Source organism: Mercenaria mercenaria, chromosome 1 (genome assembly GCF_021730395.1).
Source record: "Mercenaria mercenaria strain notata chromosome 1, MADL_Memer_1, whole genome shotgun sequence".
Taxonomy (NCBI): domain Eukaryota; kingdom Metazoa; phylum Mollusca; class Bivalvia; order Venerida; family Veneridae; genus Mercenaria; species Mercenaria mercenaria.
The window spans coordinates 117,729,589-117,744,603 of NC_069361.1; the positions used below are offsets into that span (position 1 = coordinate 117,729,589).

At 35.7% G+C, this 15,015-nt stretch overlaps 2 pseudogenes; one reads left to right on the forward strand and one right to left on the reverse strand.

Moving 5' to 3' along the window:
* Positions 1–777: 777 nt before the first annotated feature.
* LOC123545286 (arylsulfatase L-like) lies at positions 778–4,723 on the forward strand (annotated as a pseudogene).
* A 2,052-nt stretch (positions 4,724–6,775) lies between these two features.
* Positions 6,776–8,307, reverse strand: LOC128547927 (uncharacterized; annotated as a pseudogene).
* Positions 8,308–15,015: the final 6,708 nt, after the last annotated feature.

Consider the following 15,015-nt stretch of genomic DNA (forward strand, 5'->3'; position numbering starts at 1 on the left):
ATAATGACCGGGGGGTCGTTATTCTATAGAGATTTCAAAGGAAGTCAGTCTTTTATAAGGGGAGTCAATATTTTACAGGAAAGGAGTCACATTTTCTATAGAATAATGACCGGGGGGTCGTTATTCTATGGGGGTCGAAATACTTCATTACAACGGCAGTAAACTTGGTCACATATCCCAACCATGTAATTATTAAAGAAAGTTTACTCTACAGCAATAATGTTTTTAAATGGCTATACACATGACCATGTTTCTCTTGCCAAAACCCTCGTATGATTTTAGTGTTGTTATGCTTCGACAACTATAATATAACCAAGTTCCGGACCATAGACTGTGATATTACATAATTAGCCGATAAACATGCAACAAGTAAAATTATATTTTTACTCGAAAGGCTACAGGAAAAAGCACACGTCCTTGTCGTTAGCCTTTATTTTCGTATGGTTTTCCAAAGAAATTAAGACAAGAAGTACCTTTAACAAAGAAACACGGTCGCATTAGTCAATGTACACTTTAAGCTACGAAACGTTCATGTACTCTGCACTTTTACATATGATCGGGTACTAATAAAGAAAAACGAAATGTAGTTTTTAAAGTAAAATTTCCATGCTTTTTATGTATATGTACAACATATTTTACATAACATATGTTTTACATCGTAATTATATTTATCTAATATTAAGACTAAAGAGGAGGGGCCAAAAAGTGGGGGACGAAATGACAAATTTGAAATCGTCAAGGGATATGGGGACGAGTTGACTTAGGACGAATTGACTATAAATCGTTTATGGGAGATCACTCCGTATCAGAGTGGTGGAATATGATATTCAGATTTATGACGTAAGCTGTTTCCACAGGATTCTTGCAACGGATTATACTGTCTAACAATACAGCTCAGACCACCTGCACATCCCTTAAAAAACATTATCTACTCCATTCGAAAAGCTGTGAATTTTCATCCACCAATCAAAATGTACAGTTTTAATTAGCTGTTAAATGACCATCACCCCAGATATTTACAGGAAGTAAAGATGAAATCAATACCGGTCTGCGGCCAAATGTACAAGAAATTGGAAAGCAACGAACATTTAGCAATGATAGGAGCACATCCTGCCTATATATGTCATCATTGACAAACACATTTCAAAAATGATTCTACTCCATTTTGATCTTGGATATTACTGTCTAGTCCAATTTATAAAGTAACAATTGGACACGGTGAATATTTGAAAAGATAGCTCTACACGTGCATATCAAAGTGTAATATCAAGTAGTGTACACGGTATACATGTACCACCAATGTAAACAAGGTCTGTATGGCGTGCCCTGGTATATATAACAGTTTCACTTGCTGTGAGTATGATTCACATTTTTTCAGTTCGGATAGCTCTATCTAGTTAATTATTTATTATTATTATTATTTGTAACCTTGCCAGTTAAAGTACAGTCACTTCAACCAGGATGTTATTATTAACGGTATTACAAAGAAAATGCATACTATGAAATTCATCAGTACAAACAGTTTAAATTGATAAATTTACAGTTTGAGTGCAGTATGGTAAGAAACAGGTCTAGATTTATTTACAATATTTCAGGAGGAATGGATCTTTATTTGTTACTGTTCCTTTTGTTCCCGTGTGTGAGCTCCAAACCTAACGTCATTATTTTTATTGCTGATGATCTTGGATACGGTGACCTCGGTTGTTATGGAAACACTTCCGTTAGGACACCGAATATTGACAGTATAGCTAGGGAAGGAGTCAAGATGACACAGCATTTGACTGCGGCAAGCACGTGAACACCGAGCAGGTCTGCGTTCCTGACTGGTCGATATCCCGTTCGCACAGGTAATACAGAGCTGATATTTTCTTTGTAACAGTATAAATCCACCAAGTAAATTGTGCATGAAAGCCAAACAGGTTCTCACTATTAATAACAACATAGAAAACGCACATTAACGCGATACAGCCTTGGTTCTTTGCACGAATATGCGGCCGAGTATTCATGGTATCAATGCTTTGAAAAGGTGCGGCTGAGTATTCATGGTATCGATGCGTTGAAAATATGCGGCCGAGTACAAGGAGTATTCATGGTATTGATGCGTTGAAAAGGTGCGGCTGAGTATTCATGGTATCGATGCGTTGAAAATGTGCGGCCGAGTACAAGGAGTATTCATGGTATTGATGCGTTGAAACTGTGCAAGAATCGTCTATGAACAAGGAATGAAACGAATTTTGGTACCATTATATTAAGGCATTTGATGTATAACGTTTCTTATAACTATGACTATTTTACATGTGTTTTGCCCACTTGGGCACATGTTGTAAACTTGTTTTTAGAGTCATTGGCTGTCCGTTGCCTATCTTGCAACTTCAGCTAACATGTTCAGCCACGTTTTACCTTGTATACATAATTATTATAACGACGACGATTATGATGATGATATTTTATGTAGGGGAGGCATTATGCTGAATTATCGCGTTGTTGCGTTGCCAGAGTGAAAACACAAAACATGGCAATAAGACAAAAAAGCAGCAAGATATTCCGTCACATTTTTGGCCTTTGAATTATTGTACGTTCGCATAATCGACCTTTCAAGACGCCATTGATACACGAACTGGATAGAAGATTTGTTAAATATATTTGGTTTGACACAGCAAAACTTTTGGTACTCAGTACCAACTCAGTACCAAAACGCGTTAGTAATTTATGGTGTAACACATCTCTCGTCATGCTATAATACAGGATGTACTTTACGGGCGTACATGCAGGCTAAGTCACTTTAGACTTTGCCAAACTTCATCTTTAAAAAATATATAAAACTATTTGACAGAATCTGAAAGATACAAACAAGTAGTTTATTTTTTATGGTATGACTTTGTAGCAAAAAGTGACTTGAAAGCTTGAATTTTTTCTGTGGACCTGAGCCACTCATCAGACTTTGAACCCAAAGTGTCTATGGTTATATCAAACAATATCCGATCTGTTAGTTTAACTCCGTATAAACGCTGATTTTCTTTACCCTTTTCGTAACCATTAGAAAATAGAGAAAAGTGGAAACTTCACAGGTCGCTCAACACGACAAAAACGAAAATGTTGCAGGCTTGGTTTGATTGAGCCTGTTCATGGACGGTAGTTTAAATGCAGGCTACCGTCCACGCCCTCTAGCCCCGGGTTGAGCAGAACTCAACATTTGAACATGCTAAAAGTACAAAAAGCAATTTAGAGACATCCGCAGATGTATACAAACGGCGATGAACATGGAACCTTCAATGATACACGTGTTGAGGCGTGTAATTCCATGAAGAGCGGCGTTTGGTTCCCAGATAAAGAAAAGGGTTTGCCCCAAACGAGAAAACAATGGGCAGAACTAAACAAACTGGAATTTAGGAAGGGGATCTGAGGTTATGGAGCTGCGTATCACAGGAACTGTCAAAAGACAAAATTAAAAAGCAGGCACCATATCCAAGGGGTGATTATACAATACCCAAGGCTTTGAAAGCGGTAGTATTGGAACCACCCAGGCCGAAATGGTCATGTTGAGAAACTAAACAGTACCAAAAACACGACATAAAAGTCGTGCTGAACGATCTGAGCCGCTACCGAATGACTGAAACCTAGATAGTTAAAGTTTTGTTGTGCATGTATTTTGTTTAACTCTTTTCTTATTCATCGGTTAGAAAATAAATGTATTTAAAACATATATTATAGGCATGGCGGCCACTGGTTTGATGAGAGTAAACACGTGGCCGTATTTGAGTTGCGGTCTGCCGTCGTCGGAAGTAACTTTTGCAGAATAAACAAGGAAAGCCGGATATAGGAATGGATTTATAGGTAATGATTAATATTTATTTTCAGGGCTTATAATATTACGAATGAACAATTCTAACTAGACATAAAAGATTGTTTTCTGCAAGCATACATGAAAACTACGTTGTATCATTTTCATATTTAAAGAAAGTGGCATTTATTTGCAGACTAATATGTCCTAATATCTTGTAAAGTAAAATCTAAGGATTTATTAGAATTCTATAGACGATAATTGGTTTGGCTACCGACAAGATCTTTTGTTTAGTTTAGCCAAATCAATGTGCCTCCAGTGCTCTGAAACCTAGGTCTGAATATAGACTTCAATATAATGAACTACATGCATGCTGATCATCCTCCATGAAAACTGTGTTTATTTGTTTTCAGGCAAATGGCATCTGGGTTTGCACAAAGATACGTTAGGAGACTTTGAGCACCATCCTTTAAATCAGGGCTTTGATTACTTCTGTGGACTTATTGGCACTAATCTGGATGACTTTGGACATGAAACTAAAGTAATAACAAGCCAAAGGCCTTACTGGTATGGCGAACTGTTTTCTATTTGGGCTGTGACCGCTGTGTCTCTTTGGTGTCTATATAGGGCTAATTACATCCGTGTATTTTCTTTTGTGGCTTTTGTATTTATTTGGTCGGTACCCGTGACATTTGTATACATACTGTTTGAAAATTACACACTTCTAAGCAGCTTTATCCACAGGAATTATGATCTAGTTGAACAGCCAATCAGATTAACGTTTAGTGAATGAAGGTTTGGAGTTTATTCAGAACGCAACGGCAGCAGGAAAACCGTTCTTGCTCGTTATGTCCTGGGTCCATATGCACGTCTTTCTAAGGACAGCTAGAGAGTTTGAAGGGCGCAGCATGTTCGGCCGATCCGCGGACAAAATAAAATTGTATGGGCATATAAAGCTTAAATAGGAACATATAGTCTTAAAACATCGCGGATAAAAAAATACCAGACTTGTCTCCCATTCTCATCTTTTCCTGTGTTGCTTTCATCAAAGTATGACATACGTAGTTTATTTTGGGATAAATATGTTTAAATTAAACTAAGCATTGGGAGAACCGAACGCAAATGATGTATGTGTCACAATAAGGCCACACCAAATTGATTACTTGGTCAACGGATTTCCCGCTCCATTTTTTTCCAGAATCAAAAACAATTTTTTTTTTTGAAAATCAGCTTCCGCTCGCTTCAGTTTTTGCCGACCGATTTCAAAATTTCAGGGCGGGCAGTTTTTCACTGTTTAGGGACCTTATTGTCATTGTTAAGAGACAGTAATTCATAAAATTTAATACTTTTAATCATAATTGTCCATTAAAATACCAGAAGAACATGTCTGAGGCACTGTGATGCCCCAGTTTGAAACATTGACAGCCGAAATGACAATTAGATTGTGTAAATAAATCTTGGAAAGATCATTAGGAAGAGTTTCCGCAAGACATGTTTTTTTCTCGAGATGAACATCAATATCGCATTATTTTAAATACAGTGTCATCTAATAGTGGCTGATGATTAGAACAACGGTTTACTGCGGTCCTTAAAATTATACTAATAAATCAGCAGTAACTTGGTAGTACTTAAATGATGAACAGGCGGTATAATTCAATTTATACTTCACAACCAATGTTACATCATAAATAATGAATTGTTGAAATAACTTTGATTTTAAGGAATGGTAAAGTGCTTCTATCAGTAATGTAAAGTGAACACAATTTTCTGGCGGAGAATGGGTACGCACATGGAACTTTATTAGGACAAAGGAATCCTAAAGAGCTTACAAACTCACAATCCAAGACAACATGCATTAAAGGCTTACTTTTTTATTTTTCATATAGAGTTGAAATACAAGAATATTATTTAACTGTTTATAGATTCTTTTTCAGAATAGTTTAATGGGTACCACCAGATCTATTTATCAAAAAAAAACTGAGGATGATAATGCATTTATCAAAAGTCAGCCTTTTCCTATCTATTAAAGTTAAATGTGAAATCAAAGAACAACAGAAAGTGCAAATTTTGTCATTGAATTTACAAGTGAATTGGGATATCAGTGGATGATGGACTTTCTGGTATCTGGTGAAATTGCATTGAAAGTTGACAGACACTATATATAGGTCATGAGTACCTAATGTGCTGGTGAGGTGATTGCAGTATTTTCCATATATATAATGATTTCTGTTATACACTACATGAGAGTAACAGCTTTCTTATTCTTATGTAGTGACATAGAATCTAAGACGAAACCCTTTATGTGGCCTGGGTACTGGCTTGCCTAGGATACAAACTTAGCGAACACATTAGTTCTATACACTAGAAATATGGTCAAATTGGCAGATTTTCTTGTATCCGCCTGTTGTCCCTCCAGTTTATTTAAATGTCTAAATGTTTGAAAATATTAGAATGTAGCGCGACCCGGTAAACATACATATATTTGAGTCAGGTGTCGTGTGGCTGTCATGTATTTTGGGAACAGTTTGTCATTAAACATTCAACATTTACAGATCTTTGGTTCTTTTATGTAATTTCATGGCATTTTGATATGTTTTTGAAGTGCTTGTTGATTCTTGTGACAAGTTGTTTTTCTCTTCAAATCGCTCCTAGCCCGCTCCAAAAAAAGTTGAAATCCAAAAACAAATATTTTTATTTTTATTTCGCTCGCCCGCTCCTAATTTTTTTGGAAAAAATCCGATGACCAAGAAATTAATTTGGTGTGGCCTAAACGGTATAAATATGTCAGATCGGATCTGTACGTGGATCATCCTTTGTAGGAAAATAATAGCAGCATAGTAAACATAAATCTCTTAATTCTTGTGTGTGTTAGATGCAGATACAAGCTATTAAATGTTGTCGGGGATGGACATCAACTTTTAAGTTTCTATTTCAAAGCCTTTAAACAATTTCAGAAGATTATTATGGAATTGAATAAATGAAACAAATTAAGTAGACCATTTTCATTTTTTATTTCAACTATAACATATTTACATTCAACTATTAAAGTTTTATAAAATTTAAATAAACTATCGATATAAAAATATCAAAATAAGATAACAGTATATATAATTAAATACACAAAAAGATATTTCACAATTCTTGTACCATAAGCACATTTTAAAACATGTATAATATACTTTTAAAAATTTTATAAAGTGATTGCACATACTATTACAAACAATGTACATGTATTAGGTCTAACAAAAATTACTCTACCACTCCAGATTTTGTGTAAAGTAAGGATAACATCTACTTTTTTATCATGTTTCTTTTGAGGCATTTTTGCACCATTCTGCTGGACTGGGCATAAGATATGTCTGCTTCCACAGTCTCATAACTTTCTGCGTCCCCAGGCGGCGGTGGCGGAGCGCTCATAGCCATCTCCATTGGAGGTCCTCCGCCCATCGCCATCGGAGGTCCCCCTCTGCATCTACGCATAGCCATCGGTGCATGAGCCATTGCATGCATTGCAAGTCCAGATCCACTATGAGCACTGTCGGGTTTAAAATTCTTCCGTACATCACTGAGGTTTTTAAAGTCCGCTAGTTTCTTTGCTCCCGGAGATTCTGCGACAGACGACAACTCAGCTTTATTCCTATGAAGCTGTTTTGTTTTTATGCCCTTTGACATCATTTTAGAATGTACTCTTCTTGTGAACTCTTCTTCGTCGATTTCTCTGCCAGCAGCTAAATCTGCCTGTGCCTCAGCGTTAACCTCGTCCATAAACTGTTCAAGTGACATTTCTTCCTGTGCTCCACCAACAATAACTTGAGTCAACAATTGAGCTTAAGTTAAAGGAACATATTGCCCACCCGTAATAAACGCTACAGCCATGAAGAAGTCCTTGTAAGGTGTGATACTTGGCTCACAGCCAACCATATATAGTGTAATACCTTTCTCAGCCATCCGATTTGTGACCTCCATTGGATCGACACCCGCCGGACATCCGTTTGGAAATCCATCACCGCTGCAGTTCAAACCATGGGGTGGTGCGTCTGAGATACAGACACATATTTTGGTCGCCTCCTCTCGCCAAGTCAATTTTAAAACATCATGGAGTGCGTCAGCAACTGCCTCCGGGCAGTCCCAACCCCCTGTCGCTTGGCTGTTGCTTAGCCATTCTTTCATAGTTTTTGGAGAAGCCGTAAAATCATGAACACGAGTAACAAATGTAGCGTCTTCTGGCTGGTGATCACGATATTCTACTAACGCCAGGTGAACGTTACTTTTTTCAGTCGCAACAATTTCTTCATATATTTTACGAATATTGTCCCGTGCCGAATCTATATACGATCCCATACTTCCCGTGCAGTCCATAGCGAATGCTAAATCCAATAACTTTATGTCATGTTTCTTCAATGGAGGTCTTTCCACCGTGTTCAGTTTTGTTTTACCCGTATTTTCAGCCATTTTTTGTAGACTAATGCATCCAATTTACGGAATGTTTACAACTGACTACATCTCTCATGACACACAATATTTATACAGGATACATGACGGCCTTGAGCGAATACGTCATATGCTATAAATAGAATTGTGTCATGAAATCAGCCACAGGAACTTGATGCGAGTTGTAAACTTTACATAAATTGCTAAGTAGTATACATTATAATTTATCGCTTGTACCCCCAATTTCATAGTTATTTTAAAAGTAGAAAAAAAAATAATTTAAAAACGCCAACGATAAAAGTTTCAGTTAGGCTGTAAACGTATCGGTATCGGTACCCTTCTGGCTTAGATGGTATAACGTCCTGTGGATTAACGGGAAAGTACATGTGGCTATTTTTAGAAATGAATTAAGATAACCAATGAGAGGTTATTAATAAAACCCGGCCCCACCCGGCCCGGCCCAAACCACGGAAATACCCGATTCCGATTGTACGGAAATCACCGGAAACTTACGGACGGAAGGCTAATATAATTACGAATGGTTATACCGTCATCTTAATCAAGGCAAATTTATGTGTATTTTATTTCATTATTACAAAAGTACAAGTAAAGTATTTAATATTGATGAAACGTATGTTTGATGAAGTATTGCACTTGACATAAGCAAAGACCTAAAATAACAAGATATTTGAATCACACTCAATCAAAGAAGTAATACGTTCGGCAGTCGATGTGTCATTTTGTGTACCGTACAGACATGAGATAGCAGTTTGCAGGGTACTTTCAACAGAACTTGACATGCTAGTTAATGGTACGTCATTATTTCACACCTAACGATGTGACACTAGGTTGTGTACTACGGCGAAGGAGCCTATACCGTGCACTGGAAGTATTTATAAAATTTGGTTGCCCAACCCAGATAACGTTTTAGCATAAGTATTAATTTAATAAATATATCTTGCATTAGGGAACATATGAATATAAACACTCTTATATTAAGGTTGTCAAAGATTTGCATTGATAAGTACACATTTTGCCAAAATTAACTAGAAATATAAGTTTATGAAATTATTATTATACTCCCTTTGCCTGTCTGGGTTGCGCATCCAAGATATATCGAAAATAGATGAACTTCGAAGCTATGCGCTGTTTTCATACTTGCCATTTGTTTCAGGTTGTTGAAGTATTCAAATTTCATAAAAGGTATCAAAGTAAACATTTCCAGAAGGGGTATAACTCTATGTAATAGGTCTTTTGTTCCTGATATATAAGAAAACTGGGAAAAAAATGTCATAAAATGTTGCTCAAGTGATAAATCATATGATTTAGCTTTAAACAAAACCGGGTGATATGTATGGAGATCACACCCGGAGTTACGGTAAGTTGTAGAAATGAATGAACTGGAGTATAAAATATGAAAGATCGGTGCCGTGTCCAAATTTTTTCGCAAAGTTTCTAACCCGGACCCCCCGAAACATGCCCGCTCAGTCTGTTTAAAACAAAACAATAAAAAACGGTATATATCTAATATGGATAAATGGGAGGGCAGTGGTAGCAACGAACGTTCGTGTTTTAACTATTTACTTTATTTATTTTTTTATTTTTTTTAGATTTTAATCATATTTGATTTCTCTTTCTTTTATATTTGAAATAATACTGGCATATCTTCTAGTCGGACTACGAACTATTTCAGCCTCGGCTTATACAACTATTCACACAATGTTCACTTTATTGTTTTTAAAATGAACATTTTAAAGCATGGATTACAAATGTGTGCAATTCAGATGTTAAATTATTATACCTCACACTATATCCAGTGCAATTTTCCCATTAGTTTAACTTGAATAATATATCATATTTCCACGCGTTTTTATATCTCGTGCGCAAAATCGTTATTTTCAATTTCTGCGCATGTGATATACAATTATTGCCTTTTGGTGAGGTCGATATGAGGATTTATCGGCCTGATAAAAGCAATATCAACCTCGGGCGAAATTATCGACTTGATATCGCTTTATCAGGTCAATAAATCCACATACCGACCACACATAAAAGGCGACAATTGTTTTATTATTAAATCCAGCCTACTCATAAGTATAAACATTAGATACAAATGTCTGCAGCCTTAGGTCATCTTTCGTGGTTAATTGTATACGTTGCGTACTGACTAAAAGACGATGCGCTTATTTATACTAAGGATTAAATTACTTTATCTTGTGTTCATACATGTGTGAACCCGGCCTATTTCTCTTTTCTGCTTTTGAATAATCGGATTTGTTCTACATGCAAAATTTTGAAAACAATTTTTCATCAAATATTTAATTGAAACTATCACAATCAGATTGGAAATTAACTAACTACTAAGATCCTAGGCCCAAGTGTTCTTGAGTTATCATCCGGAAACCATTTTACTATTCAGGGTCATTGTGACCTTGACCTTTGACCTACAGACCTCAAAATCAATAGGGCTCATCTGCTGGTGATGAACAACCTTCCTATCAACTTTCATGATCCTAGGCCCAAGCGTTCTTGAGTTATCATCCGGAAACGGATTGGTCTACATTCCGACCGACCGACCGACATCTGCAAAACAATATACCCCTCCTTCTTCGAAGGGGGGCATAATGAGTGCTCTCATTATATGTTTCGTAGTTATCGCCGTTTTTCGAATGTTACTGCTGCTGATTATGTTGAAGTTTGCCCATAAATACAGCGATATGTAACCTCAAGACTATACCTATCAAAAAGCCTTTTTATACAGCAAAGTTGCGACAATTTCTAAGTGCTTACTAGTAAAGCCTCCTTAATTCTGTCCTTATTATTTGGTAAGTAATAACTTTTTAATGTTAAATAAATCATTTCATTAATTTTTCTGTATAATAAAATAAACTATATATGTATTCCTGAGAGGGTGATCCCTCGAAATAACAATATAGACCTCGGCTTGAGCCTCGGTCGATATTCATATATCTCGTGGTGAACGTTTTTCATATCACCTTCTTAGGAATGCAATATTTATATAATATTTCCAGTTTTAAAACTTCAAATACAACTGACTCGTAGACAATAATCTCTTGTCTATGTCACAAGGGCTGGAGAGTTTTGACAGTCAATCGAGCGATGATAGGTTTGGCGTCTGGTATGGTCACTCTATTCCTGACTAATATTTTTCAATGCGACAGTTGTAAGTTACTGTATAGAAAGAGTTTAGTATTTAAAATGTAAATGTACAATAAAATGTTGACGAAAATGGGCTTAAAATCCCAAAAGGCCAAAACAGGAAATAATTTTTCCCGGCTAACTCTGACTTTTAAGTTGGCCGAGCCTTTGATACGCACAGTCAAAATTTTCCTAGCACCGCAGCGTGAAAATGAACCTGGTATTCATTTGATAATTTTATTTCATTCAAAAACATTTCAGGAACATTTTCAGAAAATAAAAGATACATACTGAATGGAGAACGATCAGTAAAATGTTTAATAAGAAGTACTATATTATGTTTTTCATTACGCCGCTTTTGTTTGTAACATGTATTCAGGTAAACACTTGTAACAATAAAGAAATCGAAAATGGCTAACAAAATAAGAATATACTTAAAATGAAATTTATGCTGTTGTTAACTTTTTTTGGTAATTAACTTATTTCCCCTTAGATACAAGCATTTGTATGTAGAAATTGAGTGTGCAATAGCTGCGCGTGAAAATAGGGTAGGAGAAAATTGAGACAATACAGCGAAAACGAAGAAGGAGACCCCTGTGTATTTTTCGCTCATATTATAATTCAATAAATTTTTATCATAATTGTATTTGTGAAAAAAAGAACACACTACTTAGTCATTCCGTTTGAAAATATATAGGTTTCAATGGGCCTGTTATATCAAATGAAACATAATTACTTTTTGAATATAATGGACGCCCCCAAAACTAAATTAATCTCCGTAAAAACAGAAACGTCACAACTATATATATTTAGGGCTGAGCTAAAATGTGATTTCTCGACACCATTTGCGTAAGAAGTACGCATTTTACCTTTTCAATACAATGTAATATCGGGTAAGATCAACTTTTAGTATAATTTAAAGGATGCAACTTGTTTTTGGAAAATCCCACTCATTACACCTTCTTTACCGTAAAATTGAAAACAATATGTAAGGTTAAAACTTTTCTGAGATGCTTTATGGATTTGGCCACACATGGACAGTTTAACAAACCATTTTAGCTGGAGAGTTACACTCAGATCCTCCGTAAAAAACTGCATACTATCATATCATACAATTACTCTGTATATAAAAAACAGCAACAGTTTAATTTGCGTAATTACAATAGGTTTGGTTCTACCGATGAAAAACCAACAAAACGTAGGGACTCAGAATGCGACAGCATTAAAGCTGCTCAATATAGATCCAAGTACAGTTCACTTCCGGTTTGGCCACGTGACTAAGTAAGCAATGTTAGAGTAAATCGTCTGCAGTACACTGTGGTATTGATAAATTTACAAAAAAAGTCTTAATGAAGAAATGTGTGAGATTTGAAGAAACAACATCCATTCAAAGTTTTATTTTGCCTTTTCCAGACTTATTTGTAAATTATGATTAGCGGGCTCAAACGATTCTTCTGTTGTTATGTATCCAAAGTGCCGAGCACTAGCAAACTGACTGAAAGGGCATGCTGTATACAATAATATATCAAATCAACCTAAATAAATTACAAAGTTTTGCAAGATATGTCTAACCATTGAAATTTAATCTTGAAGTATCCAAATGCATAATCTGAAAGTGCAGAGCATTGGTAAATATCCGAAGGAACCTTAACAAGTTTTTACTTGGTTTTTTTCACGAAACAGTGTGATTCGTTCAATATATTGAGTGCAGTTAAATGGTAAATTTGATTCCATTTAAAAGATTTCATTTTTGCGTCGAGTTTTGGTTCACCAACTAATGTGAAATACACTCGATGAATAAGGGACTGTTGGAGTCGCGGTCAAAATACTCTGACAGGATTCGACCCCGCGACCTCCGGATTACAAGACATCTATGCAAAAATGAAAAAAGGTAAGATTTGTATCTCGATTCTACTCTATATAGTTTTGAACTAATTTAAATATAACTTAAGTTAGTCAGTTTATTCAGAGATTACTTGCAAACTTGAAAAAAGTAAAAATAAAAAAGATGTTAAAACATCATAGCAACCTGCCGAATATTAAATCGATAATCGAAAGTGCTGTACCCCTATCAGCCGTTTTTAATATATAGTTCGTTAGTCGATCGTATAGTGGATTTTATTTAGTACAAAAAAACATGAGGTACAAAGTTCTTTAAATATGATTTATTCATTCCAAATCCCGTAATCATCCTGAATTAATTAATACATAATAACTCTCTCTCTAGATGCACATTTAAAATAAATAATTCTATCTTTCTTAAATTAATTTGTCCATAGTTCCAAAATAGTCCTTTGAAATTAAATAAGTTTAATAAAAATAATTATAATTTAGAATCTTATATGCCAAAACTGAGAGACACCCATCATCTTACAGCTCTGTTCGAAAGCTGAGGCGCTCTGCAGTCTATCGAGGAGACCAGAGTTATATAGCAAAACCGTAAAAGATGATGTGTCAACTGCTGACCATTTCTCATGCCACCTTAGTGGAATTAGTATATAATATATTCTAACAAGGTATATTTAAGGAAAGCAATCCAGTAACATCTTATAATAAGGATAGATATCTGCACGCCGAATAGATACCACGGTGGAACTTTTCATGCTTTATCTAAACTTGCTGACCCTTAAATTAGTCTCGCCTTTACTATAGTCGAGCTATCTTAAAGAAAATGAATATGATTTCAATTTTAGAAAACAGTGAAAACAATAAAAACTCTCCTTAATAATTACCATAACGATACAGTCATAGTATTATATTTCCTCCCTTTCTTGGAAAAATAAAAGTGAGAATCACTTTTCTTTTTAAAATCAGTGCAAAAGTAGATAAACATGTGCATCCTTACAAGACATACAATTCACACTCACACAGTCCTATCATAATAATAATGATTATATACAATTCATTTCAAGCATTTCAAATAAGGTTTCATCGTTGTGGAGGCGATAGTGGTTCGCTAGTGGGACATCATGGAGACATCAGTGAACATCTGTGAAGCGTTAGTGGTTTGATTGTAGGACATCAAAGAGACATCAGTGAACATCTGTGAGGCGACAGTGGTTAGTGGGCCATCACGTAGACATCGTTGAACATCAGTGAGAGTGTTGACTTATATGTGCGTAGTCAACACGCTGGTGTACTGCGGCTACTGTTGTAACAGGACATTGTTGACCATAACATCAAATGTTGTAGCGTTACCATTGCTGTGACCATTATATCATAACACCATTGTTCCATAAGCAGTTGTACCATAACACCGTTGTAAAGAGACACCACTGACCAAAAGACAGTTGTACCATAACACCAATGTACCACAACATCGTTGTACCATACACCAATGTACCACAGCATCGTTGTACCATAACACCAATGTACCACAGCATCGTTGTACCGTAACACTATTAGACCATATGATTGTTGGACCATAGCATCGTTGTACCATAACATCATTGTACCATAACATCATTGAACCATTGCATCGTTGAACCATAACATCGTTGTACCATAACATCGTTGTATAAGTGCGTAAATCTTCATGCTGTAAATCTCAGATAGTGGAGTGTTTGGCATTTCGATTAAACAGATAGTAGAGAAGGGTTCATTCATAGTACAACGCAGAATCCAATTTATTATTAAAAGTTTGG